Source organism: Dromiciops gliroides, chromosome 2 (genome assembly GCF_019393635.1).
Source record: "Dromiciops gliroides isolate mDroGli1 chromosome 2, mDroGli1.pri, whole genome shotgun sequence".
NCBI classification, from domain to species: Eukaryota; Metazoa; Chordata; class Mammalia; order Microbiotheria; family Microbiotheriidae; genus Dromiciops; species Dromiciops gliroides.
In genome coordinates, this window is record NC_057862.1 from 156,633,913 (window position 1) to 156,639,912 (window position 6,000).

A 6,000-nucleotide genomic window follows, 5' to 3' on the forward strand; every position below is an offset into this window, starting at 1 on the left:
ACAGGCTACCAGGTTGCAAGGCTGTGTATAGAAGGGCAATAGGTAGAAAGACTGAGGGCCCCAGCTAGCATGGCAAGAAATGATTTGAAAGCTATCTTTGGAGCATGCCTTAATTTTCTCCTCTGTAAAATGAAGATAATAATACTCCCAGAGTTGTTGTGATTGCAAAATGGGATAACGTATGAAGAGTTGAAATTGCTATATAAATGTCAGGTGGTGGTGGTGGTGTTATGGAAGCTAAGTTGTTTTTTACTTGCTAAATGCTTCATTTCTACTGCCTTGGGGGCCCATAGGTAGAGACCTAATGTGCCTCTCAGATAATCTTGTACTAGCTGGGACTGGAGAACCATTGTGTCACAAAGTAGAAAAGGGGATAATTCCATGGTGAGCAGGAGCAGCTCTGAGAAGCTGCCCCTGGGGCAGACACATTGGAAAGAGGGAGAAATCTCTCCTTTTCTTTCTCATGTTCTCTTCTTTCCTGAAACGTCTAGCTGCCTTCTCTGAGACTGAGAATTTGGAGTGTGGCTTTGGATCCCGATATTCCTATGTATGGGAATCCTACTTTTCGTAGGAACCCTTCCCTAACCCCTTTTTATTCCATTGCTTTCCCTCTCTTAATTGTTTTCTCTTTATCCTGTGTATAGTTTGCTCTGTATGTATTAGTTTGTATGTCTTCCCCCACTAGATTGTTTTGTTTTTGCAGGCAATGGGGGTTAAGTGACTTGCCCAGGGTCACACAGCTAGTACGTGTCAATTGTCTGAGGCTGGATTTGAACTCAGGTACTCCTGAATACAGGGCCAGTGCTTTAACCACTGCACCATCTAGCTGCCCCTTCCCCCACTAGATTGTAAGCTTCTTGAGGGCAGGGACTGTTTTTTGCCTTTTTTGTGTCCTCAGTGCTTAACACAGTGTTTGGCACATAGTAGGCACTTAATAAATGGGGTTTTGTTTGTTTGTTTGTTTTTGGTGGGGCAATGAGGGTTAAGTGACTTGCCCAGGGTCACACAGCTAGTAATTGTTAAGTGTCTGAGGCAGGATTTGAGCTCAGGTACTTCTGAGTCCAGGGCCAGTGCTTTATCCACTGTGCCACCTAGCTGCCCCAACTTAATAAATGTTTATTGATTGATTTTGACTTCTTTCTGTACCATTTATTGTACAAGTAGTGCATTCTAGTTACTCAGTCATCCTAAATACCACCTTTGGCCCATGTGTCATGTTGCTCATTTCAGATTTAGGGGCTGATTATACAATATTAATATGAGCTCCCTGAGACTGGCTTTTTTCCCCTGGTCTCCATTCTTCTACCAAATGAGAAATTCATTGGAAGTTCTGTGCAAATATTAGGGTGCTCTAATAATAACAACAATGCTGGACATTTATATGGCTCTTTAAAGTTTTCAAAGCAGTTTGCATGTATTATTTCTTTCTTCTTTCTTCCTTTCTTCCTTTCTTCCTTTCTTCCTTTCTTCCTTTCTTCCTTTCTTTCTTTCTTTCTTTCTTTCTTTCTTTCTTTCTTTCTTTCTTTCTTTCTTTCTTTCTTTCTTTCTTTCTTTCTTTCTTTCTTCCTTCCTTCCTTCCTTCCTTCCTTCCTTCCTTCCTTCCTTCCTTCCTTCCTTCCTTCCTTCCTTCCTTCCTTCCTTCCTTCCTTCCTTCCTTCCTTCCTTCCTTCCTTCCTTCCTTCCTTCCTTCCTTTCTTTCTTTCTTTCTTTCTTTCTTTCTTTCTTCCTTTCTTTCTTTCTTTCCTTTTTTTTTGGTGGGGCAATGAGGGTTAAGTGACTTGCCCAGGGTCACACAGCTAGTAAGTGTCAAGTGTCTGAGGCTAGATTTGAACTCAGATCCTCCTGAATCCAGGGCTGGTGCTTTATTGGATGTATTATTTCAACTGATACTCACAACAACTGTGCAGTCATTATTATCCTCATTTTGCAGATGAGGGAAATAAGACTTCAAGAGGATAAAGGACTGGGGTCAGCTAGGTGGCACAGTGGATAGAGCACTGGCCCTGAATTCAGGAAGACCCGAGTTCTAATCTGGCCTCAGACACTTGACACTAGCTGTGTGACCCTGGGCAAGTCACTTAATCCCCATTGCCTTGCAAAAAAAAAAAGAGAGGATAAAGGACTTTCCCACAGCCACAAAGCTAGTGTCAGAAAGTGTGATTTGATGCCATGTTAATTATTATGATTTTGATATAAGCTATCCAGGCCTTTTGGTTTTTATCCTCCATTCTTTGACCAAATGAGAAAAATGTATGTTAAACACCATGCAAACTTTAGAGTACCATCTTAATGATTGTTAACTCTATATATTGACATAGCTTTTAAAAATTCTCTTCCTTATGTTTGGTGGCATTCAGATAGAAATGGTGGGGAGACAAGTTGCTATCTTACTACTGATCTTTGATGTTTAATGTTTGGTAGATTGTTAAATTGGTTTATCCACCATTTTATCTAAAAATTTTAGATTCTCCATCATTTTTTTTTTGGTGGGTGGGGGTTTAATTGAACAAAAGGACTGAGAAGCAAATTCATCTTCTTTAGACTCAGAGTCTACAAGACAATTTCAGTAACAAACAGGACGACGGGCATGACATATCCTTTTTCCTATTTCCACATAGTTTAGTTTGTTCTACTAAGTCTCTCTCTTTTGAGAGCTTTTCATTCCATATAGTTTGAACATTATGAGTACTTAGTGAGGTGCCATCTATTAACAGTTGTTTTCTTAAATTTGCGTGAGCCAATATCATAGCTGTATACTCTTGGGCAACCGTTTTGTCTGCAGTGATGCTCTTCCGGGAATCAAGGCCGCTAAGTGGCACAGAGTGCCGGGCCTGGAGTCAGGAAGACCCAACTTCAAATCTGGCCTCAGACTTACTCATTCTATTACCTTCCCCTGGACAAGTCATTTGCCCTCTGCCTCAGTTTCCACAACTGTAAGATAGGGGTCATAATAGCACCTATCTCACATGGTTATGAAGGTCAAATGAGGTAATATTTGCAAAGAACTTGGCCTAGTGCCTGGCACTTAATGGGTGCTAAGTCAGTGCTTCCCTTTCCCAAATTTATATGTCAAGGCCATTACTATATCACCCATCAGTCTTTTCTCAAACACCAACCCTTTACAATAGTCTGGTGAGTGGTAGTCTCCTTGAGAAAAGGGTGTGTCATGTTTCTGAATCAGGCTGGTCTCTGGCTCCTTCATTCTCACCTCCCTGCATGTTCTAGTGAGTTTGTTTTCCTCTAACCCTGTATTTAGGTTAGATAGTGAGCCCTCGGGGACCACAAAATTGGGAGAGACTTTTAGCTTCCAGAGCCAAAGTTGGCTGGGGTGGGGAGGCTGGGTAGTGCCCCAGGGCTAGGTGCTGCTACTTTCTCGAAAAAACACAGGAGTACAGGACATGACAGAGCCCCTGTGGGGGTGAGGAGGGTAGGGGGCATTCTCAGAAGACTTACAGGAATTGGAGTGGGGGGATCATTGTGGAGAAAGAGCTTCAGTGGTTTATCAGAACTCTATTCATCAGGCTCCTCTAATCACTTCCACCCAGAAAACTTGTAGTGCTCAGGAGAGGGCAGGGGAATATCTGATTTCGTACCAGGAACCACCACCAGTGGTTCTGGCTTTTTCAGTTTCCATTCCTAGGTCAGTTGGAACATGTTTGCTGTTGCTCAGGGAGCCAAAGGCGTCACATTAGCAAGAAGCTTAAGGAGTATTGTTTCTGACCTTGGCGTGTCTTTGTGCCTGGAGGTGGCCTGGTTTACTATTAGCAGGGGTAGCCTGTATATCCACAAGGACCTGAGAGGAAGCAGCTGACTTGGGAGTGTTGCTCGCAGGAGACTCTATGGGAGGTTTTCTTTTATTTTCTCTCTTTCTCTCTCTCTTCCCCTCTCTCTTCCTCTCTCTCTTCCCCTCTCTCTTCCTCTCTCTCTTCCCCTCTCTCTTCCTCTCTCTCTTCCTCTCTCTCTTCCTCTCTCTCCCCCTCTCTCTCCCGCTCTCTCTCCCGCTCTCTCTCCCGCTCTCTCTCCCCCCCTCTCCCTCTCTCTTTCTCTCTCTCTCCCTTTCTCCTTTCCTTCCCCTTCTCCCTTCCTTCCCTTCCTTCCTTCCGTCCCCATCTCTCCCTCCCTGTGTCTCTCTGTGTGTCTGTTTCTCTCTCTCTCTGTGTCTGTTTGTCTCTCTGTCTTTCTGTCTTTCTCTGTGTGTGTGTGTGTGTGTGTGTGTGTGTGTGTGTGTGTGTGTGTGTCTCTCTCTCTCTCTCCTTCCCTGCACACTTGTCTTCTCTTGGCCACAGTGGACTCACTTAGAGAGGAGCTCAATCCAAGCTCTATAAACCAGTTTCTTGTCTTTCCAATGACATTCTAAGAAGGTTCTTTTCTAAAGCAGAGAGACTCCACATTCAGCAATGTTTGTTGAGTTTCTGCTCAATACAAGGCACTGGGCTAGGGCCCAGGGAGACAAAGTTATATAACAAGGTTGCTCTATCCCCACTCTGAGCATCAGATCTGTTAACATTTTTCTCATTTAAAATGCCCTGGTATCCTGAAGGGGCTGGGGTATTTTCTTTATCTGTCATTGGCAGGAGCACCCTCTGATTGTGTTCCTCCCATTTTGAGGGGTTGAGTGGGGAGCACCCCAATTCCATTTAACCACTTAACATCAGATTAACTGTTACAAAAGTTTATCCACTTCAAAGAGGTAGCAAAAACAAACACACATACATTTTCTCCATCACCTCTGGAGCATAATCCCCTCCTGAATCCTCCTCAGTCTCTAGGGAGATAGGGGTAGAGCGGAAATTAGATTCACAGTTTAGCTCAATTCTTAGAAAGCATTCATCTGGCCCTGTGGGGCTAGTATTTGTAGATGGTAACTCTCCTGGGATACCTTAGTGGCCTAGCTGTAATGCTTAGCCTGGATTCTCAGACATTCAGCTTCCAGTGGCTTGAACATTGCCCTTCTTGCCCCCCTGCCAAAAAAAGGGAGTGAGATTCGAGACTTTATTCTTGCACTTAGAAGAAAAATGAACAAATAAAAAAGACCAAAGACCCAAGTCTGTTTTTCAAGGCCACATTGGGTCCAAGTAGGGTTAGGAGGTAGCCTGTGGGTCCCTTCCCCTTTACTGCGTGGTCTCACGGTCTGTAAGGAAGGAGTCACTTTCACTGTCATACCCAAATGCAGCAAAAGCCACAAAGATCCTGTGTTAGGCCATTTTAAAGACTATTCTGGAAATGCAGCCAATGGAAAAAGGCTGCTCCCAATCATGTGGTAGACCAGTACAGTATGTTCACACACGTTTCAGGCCTTTAGTCTCCTGGAATCAGGTCCCCAGCATCTTCCATGTGAATGACGCCATCTTGGCATGCACCAAACCCCCTTGAAAGATGGAAAAACAATTTAGTTTTTGCCCAAGCTGGCTAGGTGATACAGTGGATAGGACATAGAGACTTAGAGTCAGGAAGACCTGAGTTCAGATTCTATTTCAAGCACTTACTAACTATGTAACCCTGGACAAGTCTCTTGCCATTTCCCTGCTTTTCCACTGAAATTCTAACGGAGCTCAGCAGCAAGAGGTAGAGAGAGAAATTCTATTTAAAATAACTGCAGACAATATAAAATATTTGGGAGTCTACCTGTCAAGACAAATCCAGGAACTCTATGAAAACAATTACAAAACACTTTTCATGCAAATAAAACCAGATCTAAATAACTGGAAAAATATCAATTGCTCAAGGATAGGCCAAGCTAATATAATAAAAATGACAGTTTGACCTAAATTAATGTACTTATTCAGTGCGATGCCAACCAGACTACCTAAAAATTATTTTATAGAGCTAGAAAAAATAAGAAAAGAGGTCAGTGGCACTCTCAAATCCCAAAGACCCCTCGTAGCAGTGGGCTCACAGTTTATATGCCCTGGAAGAGCAGGTGTTCCTGAGGGTGCCAATGATCTTTGGTTAACAATTAATAAAAAAATGAATATTATAATGACATGTGGGTTCATTCTA